Source organism: Enhydra lutris, unplaced genomic scaffold (assembly GCF_002288905.1).
Source record: "Enhydra lutris kenyoni isolate GAN:26980312 unplaced genomic scaffold, ASM228890v2 scaffoldscaffold7, whole genome shotgun sequence".
NCBI classification, from domain to species: Eukaryota; Metazoa; Chordata; class Mammalia; order Carnivora; family Mustelidae; genus Enhydra; species Enhydra lutris.
In genome coordinates, this window is record NW_019154091.1 from 9,775,724 (window position 1) to 9,791,199 (window position 15,476).

A 15,476-nucleotide genomic window follows, 5' to 3' on the forward strand; every position below is an offset into this window, starting at 1 on the left:
CCCCAGGACCCTGACACATCTTTGCAAAAAGATCTCTGTCCCTTCACCGGCTGCTTCCAGGCCACAGGGCCCAGGGAGAGTAACGGGATACATCACCTTTCTTCCTTCTCTTCCTGGCTCCCCAACTCTAGATGGACTCTATTTTGGTGGGGGGAATGGGGTGAATGGGCTTCCTCCAGATGCTGAACCCTCCTGAAGGAGCAGCTGCCGCAGGTTTCCAGCTTCTAAAATAGTGCTTCAAGTTCTCCCCCGTGCTGATGGATGAGGCAGGAGAAGGAGCTTGGGGAGGCTGGAGGGACAGAGGGTGGGCTGAGGCAGGAAGCAGAAGAGAAACAGAAGTTTCTGCCCTTGCCATGCAGTTAAAGGATCCCACCATCCCAGCAGTGGCTCTCGTATTCTGCATTCACAGTGGTCATCGTCCCTTTCAATAATTTCCTTGTCTGAAATTGGATGACATTATCTCTGCCTGCCAGTGGGCAGGAAATACTTTGCCGTGAGCTGTTTGGCAGTGGCAGCCGGGGTACTGGGGAGGGGGATGAGTGAGGGAGAAAGCCTGGGACCCCAGGTCCCAGCTGACGTTAGTCGGGAGACTGTCCATAATGCACATCAGATATGCTCTCTGCTGCAAGATAATCAGGCCCCACTCTCCCATTCTCTGCCTACCTGAAATGTTTTAATCACTTTCTTGGTCTGCTGGAAACGGGAAAAGTAGTACCCAAGAAACACCTGCAGAAACTCACCGAAGCCCTCCCAGCATCGGAGCGGACTCCCGTTGTGGACACGGTGACACTTTTCCCTGTGAATGATGAGGAACACAGCGTTCATCACTGCTGCCGCGAACCCGCCGCGGCATGGCTGTCGCTGTGCTGAGAAGCAACGGTCCAATTCCATTCTGGAGATAGTTTTACTTCACTGGTAACCACGCAATTTCTCTAAGTCCTGCAGAGCTGTGACAATCAGGAGGAGACCATCTTGGGAGCTATTTGGATTAAACATACTCTATGGTTGGCATTTTGATCACCACTCAATTCGTTGCCGCCTCGTTCTGAGAAAGAAACATCTGAAAAATACTAGCAGCAAGGAGCATAAATGGCTCTGATGGCTACAGTTCCTTGCCATTCTAGAATCCGGGACGACAAGCCCCACTCCTGGAAGCACGCCTCCTTTTTTTCCCTGTTGAATTGTCTGCAGGCGCCTATGGGGAAGGGAGTCAGAAGCTGTGCCTACTTTTTGGCATGAGAAAGGCAGGAGACTAGGGAGCATGTAAATATATTCTTTGCTGAGTCTACCCCATTTTGTACAAACATGTTTGCCCCTTTCCAATTTTCCTGTGTACTAAAGCTCCACCTGGAGGACATAATCTCACACTTGAAAAGCGTGGGAAATACAAACAACAGAAATCAGTGGGCATGTGGATTCTGTCTGGCTCAGCTCGCTTCCCCCACCCCGGACCCTGGCGCCCAGCCAGGGGTGCGAGTCCCACCGGTGACACGGCTTCCCTTTCCCACTGACGGAGCCCATGCTGGTGGGTGTCACTCGCTGCACATTTGGAACTCCTTGTCACACCACTGGCTGAAACCCAAAGAAAAAGAAGACGGTGCAAATTTATCCTCCAGACAGAGGCCCGCTACCACGGAAACAGGCAGTTCAGCCTGATTCGGAGCCATTTTATTTGTAGCATTCACTAGATGGGAAAGTCTTCATAATGAGAAAGTCAGCTCCCCCAGGCAGCTCCTACAACCTGGGTTAAACAGACCATCCACAATCAGACTCATTTCTGCTGGACAGGACTTTATAGATTCAATGGTTTCCTGCTGAGGCTCAGGACATGAAAAACTGTTCGGTAGACAACTGGTCACAGTCACAAGACAGCTATCATTGGTGTTCTCAGTTTTCTTTCTGACTTTAAAGAAAAAAAAAATCAGACAGTGATCTGTAGGACGACTGGGCTGGCAGAGATCGAAAGCACCGAAGATACCAGTTCCGGTGACCAACGAATTCTCTGCCTCATTCAAGGAGTTACAACCCCTCTGGCAGCATCTGGGAACCCCAGTGGGTCTGATCGTACCAGTGCTGTCCTGCTATAGGACTTCAGACAGGCTGCGTCCTTCCCCACAGCTTTGCTCAAGTCTACATGGTCTTCCACATCCAGGTCCTTATCAAAGCTCCCGGCCCCTTTTGGTGACTGACAGGAAAAAAGACATGAGCCAGCCTCCTTTCTAGTCTGCTGATGAGTAGATGGTTGAAAGCAGATAAGATGGAGAGCCATTTAATAAGTTTGAATTGATGCTGAGAGACGAGTTGAATGCAATTCAATCAACATGAAAAGTCAGTCAAACGCAGCGCAGTTAAGATGTGGCTAAAGGAACACAATGCTTCGTCTTCTTGCCCGCCCAACATGGCCCCAGATGACTGTTGAGCATTCTTATGCTTGGGGATACTGCCCCATTGCCTTTGGTCGAAGGGATGAAGGCTAAGGGCTGTTCCTTCTGTAGGGAGGATACGATTTACCCCAAGCATTACTTCCATCCTCTTTCCTCCGTCCCAGCTTCATAGCTCATGGTCGTTCAGCAGCAGAGTTACAATTGTAGATGGGAGAATGGTTTAGAGGTACAAAAAAAAACAATTCTTGACTCAAGGTCCAAAGACTTCCCTTAAGCTAGATAAGAGCCTTTGGTCAGCTCTGGGGACCCATGAGTTGTTTCCTAGAGAGGGGATGTCAACTGTTGGTTGTTTTTTTTTTTTTTTTTAAGATTTTATTTATTTATTTATTTGACAGACAGAGATGACAAGTAGACAGAGAGGCAGGCAGAGAGAGAGGGGGAAGCAGGCTCCCCGCTGAGCAGAAAGCCTGATGTGGGGCTCGATCCCAGGACCCTGAGATCATGACCTGAGCTGAAGGCAGAGGCTTTAACCCACTGAGCCACCCAGGTTGGCTTGTTTTTAAGAGGCTGATTCTAGGACATCATCTGGACCCCTAGTGCCTCTCTTCTCAGGTAATACACTCAGTGTCAAGAAGTTTCTTTTGAACCCTTTCTCCAAAACATTCCCCCAAATCATCAGTGGTTAAAAGTCTGAGACCCTTGCTGGTTGAGAGCAAAATACGGTAAATCATCAGTGTTTTTCCAGATCAGCTGGGGGTTCACCCTGCATGAAGTACACAAAATCAATGGTTAATTATTTCTTCCGATTTGGGAAATCTCTGTCACTTGCTGAGTAGTTTCTTGGTCACAAGCCTTTGTCTGAGTTTCACAAGACTCAAGTCTGCCCCTGCTCATATTTTTCTTTGCTGTTCTTTCGAAATATGGAGCCAAGAGGGCATCAACGACTAGACACAAAATGCGGATCCCCCTTTCACACAGTTTGTCTTCCTGTGTCTCTGTTCCGCCGGCCCGGTTCCGAGGCTCCCTGCCACCATAATCCTAGGCTCCAAATCCTTTGATAACTGGCAGCTTGGCACAAACCCATTCAAAGAGAAGAGCTGCCAGAAACAGGCCATCATAGTAATAATAACTCAAACTCTTGAAATGAATAGCAGAAGATAAGATAAACACACAGATAACTTCACAGTCACTCATACTTCCATTTCCTTGAGATCTTGACAGGGGGAGAAGCTCTGAGCTGACAATGAAGTTTCTGGACCTGGCGGTGAGAGGCCAGTAGCTTGCCGCCCCCCCCTCCCCAACTGGTACCCCTTCTGATTCTTGTGCTCTTGCCACTCCCTGGAAAATACTTCTACCAAGGTGGGCCAGAAGCAACTGGCATCAGCTTTGAGCATGAACTGCTGTCAGGAAGCTCAGTGTTTGGTCCGGTGGTAAGGACGTCCACACCCGTCCCCCATGTGAGGAAGGCACTGGGAGCATGGAGGTCCAAACAGCTTCGCCGGACCCTGGCAGCCTGAAGATCCCACGGAAGACCAAGCTTTCAGCCCACCTTCTGCATGCTTTCTAATTCTTCCCATTTCTGTGTTCTCCCCCATCGGTGCTGGATATCCTCCATTTCTCTCCACGACCCATTTCCCCACTGTCCCCCATCCTGCCTCGTGCCCAGGAGCTTGACATTTATGGACATCTCCCTTGCCTCTTGGCTTCCAGTTGGATTCAGCCGATGGAAGGTGCCAGCAGGAGATCCAGAGGTAGATGGCTAGGGACGACTTCCAGATAGTTCTTCTCCCAGCTCCTTCCCTGCTACTCTGTTTATGCGCTGTGGCTGTGCCCTTTGAAGACCACAGATCCTGTGAGCAGCCTTCTCCCAGAGCCTTCTCTGACTTATAGCCACTGCCTCAGCCTCAGGCCTGTGGCAGCCAGTCCCTTCCTCCATCACCAGCCCTGTCATTCTCCCTTCATCCTGCGCACACATCTGCCATGCGCCCTTCATTAATGTATCCGTTTGCGTGTGTCCCCTGCTTCCTGTCAGAAGCATACCGCCACCTCCCTCCAAACATGGATAGAGAAGTGACTTAGCGTCATGTCTAAACCCAGATGTTCTGTTTGTCCATCCGTGGAAAGCATGAGAGACCGTCAGGCACACTGGAACTCCTAGACTTTCCAAATGTTTGGTTCTCCCCAAACCTGGCAAAAGAAAAGCTCTACTTTTTTTCTGTTGGCACAGACTTTCCTACGCTCCGTTCACCCTGGTGATACAGAGAAACGGAAACTCGACTGGGTAGGATTATATTTTTTTCCAGCTAAATCATAAAACTGAAAGCTTTCCCTTAAAAGTAAATCAGGAACTACTGGGAGCTAAGGGTTCAGAAGGTGACGTGGAGACAGGGGTAGTTATGATCTCTAAAACACTGCTGAACGTTTGAAGTATATTTTCAAAAAAGACACAAAACTGAACATACTGCTTTTCCTTTTTAGACATTTCTCCTTAAGAGTGAGCTTCAGCCGTCCCTTCAATTCAGTTGAGAAATTCCATTTTTATTCATTATTACCGACACAGGATTATTAAGAGATTGCCAAATTTCCTCATCTTCAGACCTTGGTCCATCCACCCCCCACGAACCTTTAAAGATAAATTGGTTATTCTTGGCTCCCTCATGGCTCAAGGACAGGTGACCCACACAGCTCTCTGTGGAGTAGAAATAGAAATCATCTTGAGTTCTAAAGATGGTACTTTTTTTTGAGGGTACTTTATTTTTTTACCCTGCTATGATTTTTGTGCTTTAATCATCTGAACCAGCCAATTTGAAACCCAACTCCCCTCATTTATTGAGCATTCTTAATGGTGATTAAATATTTACACTGTCAGAGGCCTTTCCCCCACCACCATGAAAGCTGCACTTTGGAACATTCAGGAGCTTTAATTGTCCAAAAAGGCACACTTACATTCATAGTCAAAATAATCAAAGATGCATTTGTCAGTCTCTTTGATTGGGGGTGGGGGGAGAGACGTTGGGGACAGGGGAGGTGTGTGATCCCAGCAAGTTGGTTTTCTTGCTGAGTGAGGACTAAAGACACCTGTTCTGAGCCCAATTAGCAGAATCAGGCTAGATAAAGACCCCCCCCCTTGTGACTGTAGGATCCCAGGAAGCCCACCCGCTAGGACTGAAATGCAGCCTGCCCCTTCTGCTCACCGCACCCTGCTCTCTGGCATGGGGTTGGGCATGTCCAAAGGAAGAGAGATTTTTCTATGTATAAAGACTCTGTAGGCCAGCTGTGGCCCTAGTCAGGCCTAGGTTCCAGACCCAGAGCCATTGCTCCATGACGATGCAGACTTGGGCTCTCTGAGCTTCTACCTCATGGGGTTTCCAAGCACATTAAATGAGATAATATGTACAATTTAGTATAATGTCTGGCACACAGGAAATGCTCAATAAATAATAACATCATTATTATCATTACTGTTATTAGATACCAGGGGGGCTCCAGGGCTATGTTAGCTCATTGTAGGAGTTTTCTAGGACTGCCAAAACCAAACACCACACATGGCGTGGCTGTTACAACAAGAATCTATTTTCTCCCAGTTCTGGAACCTCCAAGTCTGAGACCAAGGTGTCAGCCCGATTGTTTCCTTGGAGGCCTCTCTCCTTGGCTCATAGATAGCCTTTCTTATCCCCGTGCCTTCACATATGGTCTTCCCTCTGTACACAACTGTGTCCAAATCTCTTCTATGGGCATCAGTCCCATGGGATTGGTACCCACCCTGACCGAATTCATTTTACTTCTGCAAAGACCCCATCTCCATATAGAGTCACATTTTAAGATACTGGGGGTTAGGACTTTAACTTATGAATAGGGGAGGGGAGAGACCCAAGGTAGCCCACAACACCCATTTCAAATCCTATCTTTAGGAAGGAATTTTAACTAGAGTTTCTGGGGCGCAAGCCTAGTCCTAAGCTTATTACTTGGGTTTGACCAGCACTTAGGATGTCTGGTCACCTTTTGGCTCTTACCATCACTATTATCAAAAACAACAAGTAGTTACTAAAGGACTCCCATTTACAGGGCTTTATGGTTAAGAGCTAGGGATATACTAGGTACTGTCTTTCATTCTTAGCAGTGGGATATTCTTTAAACCAGTCAAGCCCTTCCATGCTTCCATGCTCTTGCATATGCTTATATGTTTTACCCAACATATCCTTCCCCTCTTTTCCACCTTGCAAACTCCTGTTCATTCATCAAGGTTTAGTTTAAAAGCCACTTTCTCCTGGCAGTCTTTCTTGAAAATATACTAGAAGCTCTCTACTGGACTATGAGCTCCTTAAAAGATTAAATTAAAAGAGAAATCAAGTTCTCATTCATCTTTGTGCCTCCGGGAATGAGCACAGGGCCTGGTGTATAGTAAATGTTCATTCATTTATTCCAGAATGATAATGAGTACCTCTTGCTTGTCAGGCTCCATTCTAGTACTGTACTCAAACTTGCCTGTTGAATTTGTTTAACTGAACTGATTCCTCCAGTTGGTTACAAATTCCCTCTTCTGACCTTGAATAGCACCTTATTTGCCAGTCTATGATAGCCTTTACATCTTATAACTTCCGTTACACACCGTACATTAATTGTGTATCTATCTTTTACTCGATTGTAGAGTCCTTGAGGTCAGGGGATGGTATCTCAGGCAGTTTCTCTCCATGATTTCTTGCAGGCTTCAAACTTTTTGTTCATTTACCTTCTCATTTCTTTAACAGATATTTTCTGAGAACCTAGCATGCACTAAATGCATGCTGAGAGCTGGGGATGTGACCGTGAGCTAGACTGACTGTTCTATCTCTATGAGGCTTATTGGGCCCCGTATAGACTCAATATTCAAGAAACATCGGTTGAATTGTGCTCTAAAGACTAAATTCCTTAGGGACGGGGGTCATTCTTCGGGGGGTACCCACAGCCCCAAATACAATGACTTCACCCGGCAAATGCACAATATGTATGTATCAATTTGTGAATTGATTATCTCTGTTAAAGACAGTGAAGACAGAAGGAGAAAAGCAATATCCCACAAAAACGTTATTGACAAAATGGAGGAAAAAAACCCACTGACTCTGAGCATTGCATTTGATTATTTGTTAATTTAAAGCACCTTTCAAACTTTGTTTGAAAATGGTTTTGTGTTGAAAAGGGAAGAGTCTTATACTGTAATTATGTGAGACAAGCTTATAATAATTATAATAATTATCAACTGAGTGCCAATAATACTTTAAGAATTCCACTGAGCATTAAGATCACACTAGTGTCTAACAGGTATTTAAAATTAAGCTCTTTCAAACTGAAAGGGCACAGATTCAACATTTTCTATTTTTTGATAAGCAAAGATTCTAACAAATAAAAACCCCTCCTTTAGAAATGTCTGCTTCCAAGAAAAACTTTCATCTAAGATGGTTAGTGGATCCCCTCTAAAGCCAGTAAGAATGTAAACAATTGATTTTCTTGAACATACCTTGAATGATATTCTCTCATCTGTTGGAAAAATATGACAACATGCCAGATCTCTGAACCCTGTCGAGGACACACCCATCAACAGACAAGCAAGTTTTCGTGGGGATATCATTCATTCCTTACACACGAGCCAGCTTTTGATGTGCACCACGGTTCCCCCTAGTGGATATAAAAGGTACTTGAAAAAATGAAGCCGGGTTCATCGGTACCTGAGGGGAGTTGTTGGGTACTACGGTTTCCAGCTTCCTTTCTTTCTTAGCATCTGTTCTCCAAAAGTGGAAGTATGTCACCGATTAATAAAGGTTTGATTAGGCCTCCTCTTTCACTGTGGCATCTGCAGTAATTAAGGTGTCTGCCTGCAGGCTTGCAAATGCAGCATGAAATTACAGTCAGCCCTAGAACAGAGCAATGAAATGAACATTCTTCAAAACAACACCACCTGATTTTCATAAGCACTCCCCAAATCACATCCTCAACTGTAACTATTTTGGCCCGAATTGATATAGAATCTCCATCCAAATCATGAAAAAAGTCAGCTCTTTCCAGGATATCTGGTAATGACTGTGTCAGCGGTGACCAGCCACTTTTTAAAAAATGTGCTTTTGTATATTTTCCAAATCCAATTTCTGGGTGTTACTCTTTATGTCTTTTGACAAATCCCTGCTACTTATCATAGGGAGTATTTGTAAATTCAGTCTATACATGCTTGCTGATTACAGACATAGCGCTAGGTACCAGAGGATGGGTGGAAGGAGGAAATAGATATGAGGAAGACGCAGGTCTTGGTCTTTGTAACGCTGAGGATCTACTCTGGACATGTCAATTTCCTGTCTCCTTTACTGGTTCCTCTTCTTCTACCTGCCTCTTTAAATGCTGATGTGGAAGGAATCATAATAACTGTACTTATCTGCCCAGAAAGTTTTACCACCCCCTTTGGCTGCTAATGGAACTGGCCTCTATGTCCCACCCCCAAGCAGATGTGGGCACATAACCCAGTCTGGCCCACCCAAGTGCTCCATATCTGTCAGTTGTGTCTGTTCTAAGCATAGGTCATGTCATCCAAACAAAACCAATCAGAGTTCTTTCTAGAGATTATTGTAAGGATGGTGGGAGGAAAAATGCCTCTTACTGAGGTGGCTAATCTGGGGCTACCAGTGACTTTGTTCTCTGCCCAGTAGAAAAGTCCTGTCTGCAATAGCAGACAATGAGGCCAACACTTCAAGAGAAGCAGAGACGAAGAGAATCACTGAGAGAGAGTGAGAGAGAGAGAGAGAGACTGAGGCCCATTAGGACTGGCCCTTTGACTAGCTGGCTAGGGCTTTTATCACCAGCTCTGTCTTTGGCACTCTCCTGTCACTGTTCTTCTCTCTCTGATCAATATCACCAATGCTCATGGGCTTCTGCTATTACTTAGAAAGACACAAATTCTAAAATCTCTACACCAGTGTGATCTCTTGGGTGTTAGATCCATGTGTCTAAGGGTCATCTGGTCATCTCTCTTGACATTCCCCAGCATCTCAAACCAGCTTTCTTCTACACACCCCTACCATGTTCCCCATATTGACGATACCATTGTCCACCCATGTTCTCAGTCCAAAAGCTGGAAAGTTAACTTGGACACCTCCCTCCCTCTTTATATCTAACCAGCTAGCAAGTCCATTGATTTTTATCTCCTTAAGGTTTCTCATATCCCACATCCCTTCTGTGTTCCCGTCTCTACTCTATAATTTGGTCTGTCCTCATTTCAGACCTGGGCTGTTTTAGGTGAGATCAGTATTCCCGGTTCCAGGCTCCCTGTCCACCCCTCCTATCCACTGCCCTCTCATTTTCTTCCAAAATGACAAGTTTATCAGACTGCTACTTTTTAAAAATCCTTCAATGACTCGTCATTGTTTCATAGTCTTTTTTTTTTTAAAGATTTTATTTATTTATTTGATAGCCAGAGATCACAAGTAGGCAGAGAAACAGGCTGGGGGTGTTGGGCGGTGGGGGGAAGCAGGCTCCCTGCTGAGCAGAGAGCCCGCCGCGGGGCTCGATCCCAGGACCCTGGGATCATGACCTGAGCTGAAGACAAAGGCTTGAACCCACTGAGCCACCCAGGTGCCTCCGTTTTATAGTCTTTTTTATGTCATGGCCCCATCCGGTCCACTCTGCCTCACGCCACCCACCCTCCTAGACCCACACAAGGCCACTTGCTGCTGGAGGTAACTGGACTAGGGGCTCTGGCTGCTAGGCTCTGCCCAGCAGTCCCAGGGGCTGAGAGAGTAGGTTTGTATCTCAACACCAGATAATGAATGTACTTGTTGAGAATCTCTGGTTTAGAGATTATAGCTTGCACTTCTTAGCTTGATATACAAGGTCCCTGCCTGCCTATCTTTGGAATATTATGTTGCTATTCCTTCACAGACACATGTAACCACACTCTGGGCTGAGCTTATTGGAGAGTAATTGTGCAGGGCCAGTGAACCTGAACTCTGAGGCACCTGTTGGTATGGGCTGATATGCCTGGAGCTGGTTGATGCTAGGCTTCTGTGGAGGAGGAGGTTGATGCTAGGCTTCTGTGGAAAGACACAAAGAAAAGTAGACCTTCCCCAACAGGGAGCAGGGGTAGGCGGGAGCTGGAAGGTGTGCTTTGACCAAGGCTTATGATATTCAAGGCATTCACGCATCACGGGGTCAGTGACATACTGAACTCAGAGGCAGAGAGTAGGGCTTCCTTCCTGCCTTTGCATAGAACACAGCTTCAGCACCGGGCAGGGTGGAGGGGTTGGTGATACAGAGTGGCAAGGAGGAAGCCACTTCTCAAAGATGTTTGGCTGTGGTCTCCCTACAATGACTGGTGAGATTGAAGAAGGAAGGAGTTGAGTCCTAGAGCTATACAGGTGGGTGATAATCAGTCAGTAAAACTCAGGAGCATTAGTCATGCGATCTCATTGTTCCCCATCAGGGAGACCCATGAAAAGTAGCTAAGGGGAGCTGTGTAAATCAGTTGTGATGTGTTTTGCCAGAAGGAGAAGAAAATCTAGCTACTTGTAGCATAGACAAATAGGGGTTAAATTTTTGTACACAAGGAGCCCAGGTGACAGTATTGGTTGCTATTCAGTGTTAAAATCAAAGAACCCCTAAGCTCTTATTATCTTTTTGCTCTCACAAGACAGCTGCCACATCTGCAAATATCAAGCCAAGAAGGGGAAAGCCAGCTTTCTTCCAGCACGACTTTGTCTTTTTATATCCAAAGCAAGGACCTGAGTTGACTTCCCCTTATTTCTCATTGACCGGAATGTGATCACATGCCTGCTCGAGACCAGTCACTGGCAGGATAGAAAGGAATGGCCATGATTGGTTCCTGACTGGCTCAGGAGCCTGGATGAGGGGGGTAGGGGGTGAGGAGCTTACCTCCCTTGAGGTCATCCCAGATCATTCCAGATACAGAACTAAAGTTCCAGTAGCAGGGAAGAAGGATGGAAGGGGAGGAAATGGGTGATGGGTAGGTAAAGAATGATGTGTGTTCCTCTAGTAAGTAAAGATATGTGGTTCCCCATTTCAGGAAGGTCTCCAACCCCCTCTTCATAGCAGCTAAGTCTTACTCACGGGATTCCCAAGTCTAGCACCTTCTCTGACTTTCATTCTCCAGAACTCACCACTCCCCCCTTGGTACCACCAACACTACCAGGTTCCCACCCTTAACTCTGCCATCATTACACTCTGTTGCAATGGAGTATCCCGATGGTTCTAGCATTCTTGGAGGAAGTGGTTAGATTGTATTCATCTTTGTCTCTAATGTCTAGCATGATGCCTGGCACATAGTAAGTGTTCAGTATTTGCAGAATAGATGTTGCATAAACAAATCCAAGGTAGAAAATAATCCTCTTAGCACTGGCCCACTAAATGTGCTCGGTAGACAACCATTCAATTCAGCCACACCTCTTCCCGGCAGGTCTATTGTCTGCCCAGCACCGGAGCTACCCAAGAGGATAACATGGGCTCCGTGAACTCAGAGAGCATGTGCGCTGCAAAGATAAGTAACAATACAAAACAGCATCTGATAAGTGTCTCATTAGAGCTACGGGGGTGCAGTGGCAGGGGGAGACAGAGGGCACTGGGACAGGAATGGCATAGTAATTAAAATCCGCAGGTAATCCCAAATCTTAATTTAATCAACACTTGCAACCTCCACCCATCCACGACTTCTTCGGGATGTAGGAAAATTGTCACATTTGAATGTCACTTCCCCCGGGTGCTGTGCCTATCTGCCAGGGCACCTGTGACACATCGTAAAAACTGTGTGGTGAACAGCCAGAGAGGAAACCAGGGAGAAAAGGGGGCCTCGGTCAGTCACAGCTCAGACAGTCAGCTCTGGAACAGCTGAAAGCTGACGCAGTTTAAACCAGTGATTTGAAGATCAAATGACTCCATATTTCACAATGGTAGTGCACTTGAGGTTTTTGTGGAGGTGTGTTATTAGAAAAGTGGGAGCCAAAACCAGGTGAAAGGCACAGTGAAATGCATCAATAGATTGATTTTATAGGCCCCTTGCTGCATGGAAGCTGGGTTTTTGCAATGGGGCCATACTGAAGTCACCAAAAGCAATGGGGACAACACCGAGAGTCTTCTAAGTGGTTCTTAACTTTTTTTTTTTTTTTTTTTTTTTTTAGTGGGGAGTGGGATATGGGCATGGACTTCTTTGACAGTCTGCTAAAATCTATAGATATGTCTCAGAATGTTTTTCAATTATTAGACTTTTTTTTTTAGAGAGAGAGAGAGCACATGTGGGTTGGGGGTGAGGGGGGGTGGGGAGTGGACAGAGAGGGAGACAGAATCTTAAGTAGGCTCCACGCGCAGTGCAGAGCTCAGTGTGGGGCTCGATCTCATGACCCATGAGACTATGACCTGAGCTGAAATCAAGAGTCGGTGGCTTAACCAACTGAGCCACCCAAGCACCCCAATTTTTAAACAATTTTTAAGAAAGTTAAAAGGAAAAAAATACATAGAACTACAAAGGTACAAAGGAAGCCGACTATGTTGAAATACTGTTACAAAATAATAACATTATGACAAGGTAACAGATGTGCTTCTTTAGTAATATTGTAAATAACAAGACCTAATGGCATCTCTAATATGTAATCATGACCTGCAGTAGGGATAAGTCTAAATCCAGAGATCTGCAACAGTTGTCATGGGAGTTGAAGACTATCTGTGGTTTCTCTTGGTGACAAAGTCATAGGTGCTTCTATTACTATTCTAATTTGTTGCCTACATTCATGATGGCAGGAATGTTACATTGCAGTTAGGGAAAATGAAAATGTAATTAGGTTTTTTTTTTTTTTATTAGACAGAGATCACAAGTAGGCAAAGAGGCAGGCAGAGAGGGAAGGGGAAGCAGACTCCCCGCTGAGCAGAGAGCCCAATGCGGGGCTCAATCCCAGCACCCTGGGATTATGACCCGAGCTGAAGGCAGAGGCTCTAACCCACTGAGCCACCCAGGCGCCCCAGATGTAATTAGGTTTTTACCATCTAAGTTCATAGACCCAGATTAAAAACTATTGTCCCAAGGTCCCTCTACCACAGAGGGACCAAGCTGAAAACCAGGGTCAGTATGTGTTTCCCTGCTGTCACGGACACAGGCCTAGCATGTCGTTTCCCACCTACTCGAGGCATTACATTATAATCTGTATTTTGCTGCTTAAAAAAAATTAGGTTCTTAGATTCAACAACAGAAAGGGGGATAGGGCCCAATCAGCTTGATGGTTGGAAAGACCTTTTTTTTTTTTTTTTTATTTATTTGTCAGAGAGAGAGGGAGAGCGAGCGAGCACAGGCAGACAGAATGGCAGGCAGAGGCAGAGGGAGAAGTAGGCTCCCCGCCGAGCAAGGAGCCGGATGTGGGACTCGATCCCAGGACGCTGGGATCACGACCTGAGCCGAAGGCAGCTGCTTAACCAACTGAGCCACCCAGGCGTCCCGTGGAAAGACCTTTTTAAAATACACCTCCATGAACCGTCCTTGGAATGTGGTTCTTTAATGTGGGTGTTACTATGTTTTCCACTGATTTAGTAGCTGTTGGGTCCTTTTTCTCCTCTGTGGTATTCTTGCCTCATCAAAAGTGGACATTTCAGAGATAGGAGATGGCTCAGGGAGCGGACATCATGCTTTCCCCCTAGAGAAGCAGTTTGCCCACTGCATGAAGTCACTCTGAAAATGGATCAAGAAGGAGCTCAGGTCCCCCTGGAAGGGGAATTTTCTGTGCATTAAAATACAAATGAGAAACTCCTGTAATTTTCCTTTTTTTCTTTTCTTTTTTGCAAATAAAAAGCTGTAATAATTGGGCTGATTCACAGTTCCCCTTTCCTGTTTATTTTAGGACTTACCTAAATGAGAGGGAAGGGGAAGTGTCCCAACACTGTTGGGAAGGGCAGATCACTATTTTATTGTTGCAAAAATGAAGTTCTTTCTCAACTTAGAAATAAGCACACCGGGCACCAATTCTTTGACAATTACTATTTCACTTATTAGAGGTGTCTTCAAAATTTAGCTTCTGTACACATGATTTTTTTTTTTTTTGAAAGGTAAAACTCTATTTGACTAAATCTACATATGCACAGTAGGGAATTAGGAGAAAACGAGGTGGCTTGGGTGGGCGTGGAAGCAATTCTCAGACAAATCAGATTAATAAGGGCAACACGTTCCAAAATAGGGAGTTGTTACCTCTTAATGTTGAAAAGGTTTTTGGCCAGCTACGCATTTAGTATTCGTACAACAAGAAAGTGAACTAAGGTTGAGAACACACCTGCTGGGCAGTTGGCTACTTGACCATCGGTCATATTTTTCCCAATCAGCAGCCACAGACTCGCTTCCTCATTTGTATTTGGTTTTCTTTTTTTTTTTTTTTTAAGATTTTATTTATTTATTTGTCAGAGAGAGAGAGGGAGAGAGAGCAAGCACAGGCAGACAGAATGGCAGGCAGAGGCAGAGGGAGAAGCAGGCTCCCTGATGAGCAAGGAGCCCGATGTGGGACTCGATCCCAGGATGCTGGGATCATGACCTGAGCCGAAGGCAGCCGCTTAACCAACTGAGCCACCCAGGCGTCCCTGTATTTGGTTTTTAATGATAAGACAAGGAGGGCATAGATCTTATTCTATTACAGCTATCTGTGTGTGTGTGTGTTTCTTTCTTTCCTTGGTTTTAAATTTCTAGATCTGGGGCACCTGGGTGGCTCAGTGCATTAAAGCCTCTGCCTTCAGCTCGGGTCATGATCTCAGAGTCCTGGGATCAAGCCCCACATCGGGCTCTCTGCTCAGCGGGGAGCCTGCTTTCCTTCCTCTCTCTGCCTGCCTCTCCACCTACTTGTGATCTCTCTGTCAAATAAATATATAAAATCTTTAAAAATAAATAAATATCTAGATCTGACCCTGGCATCCAGGGTCACACTGGACAATTAGTAGGTTTTCAAAAAGCATTTATAGAATTGGCTAGAACTCGAAGAGGTACGCCAGCCAGGGAGGACACAGCAAATGATTTTTCTGTAAAGCCTGATCAGCAGTGTGTGAAAAGATTTCCCACCTATGACTTGAACAATGGATTTTAAAAACAAGCTTGAAATT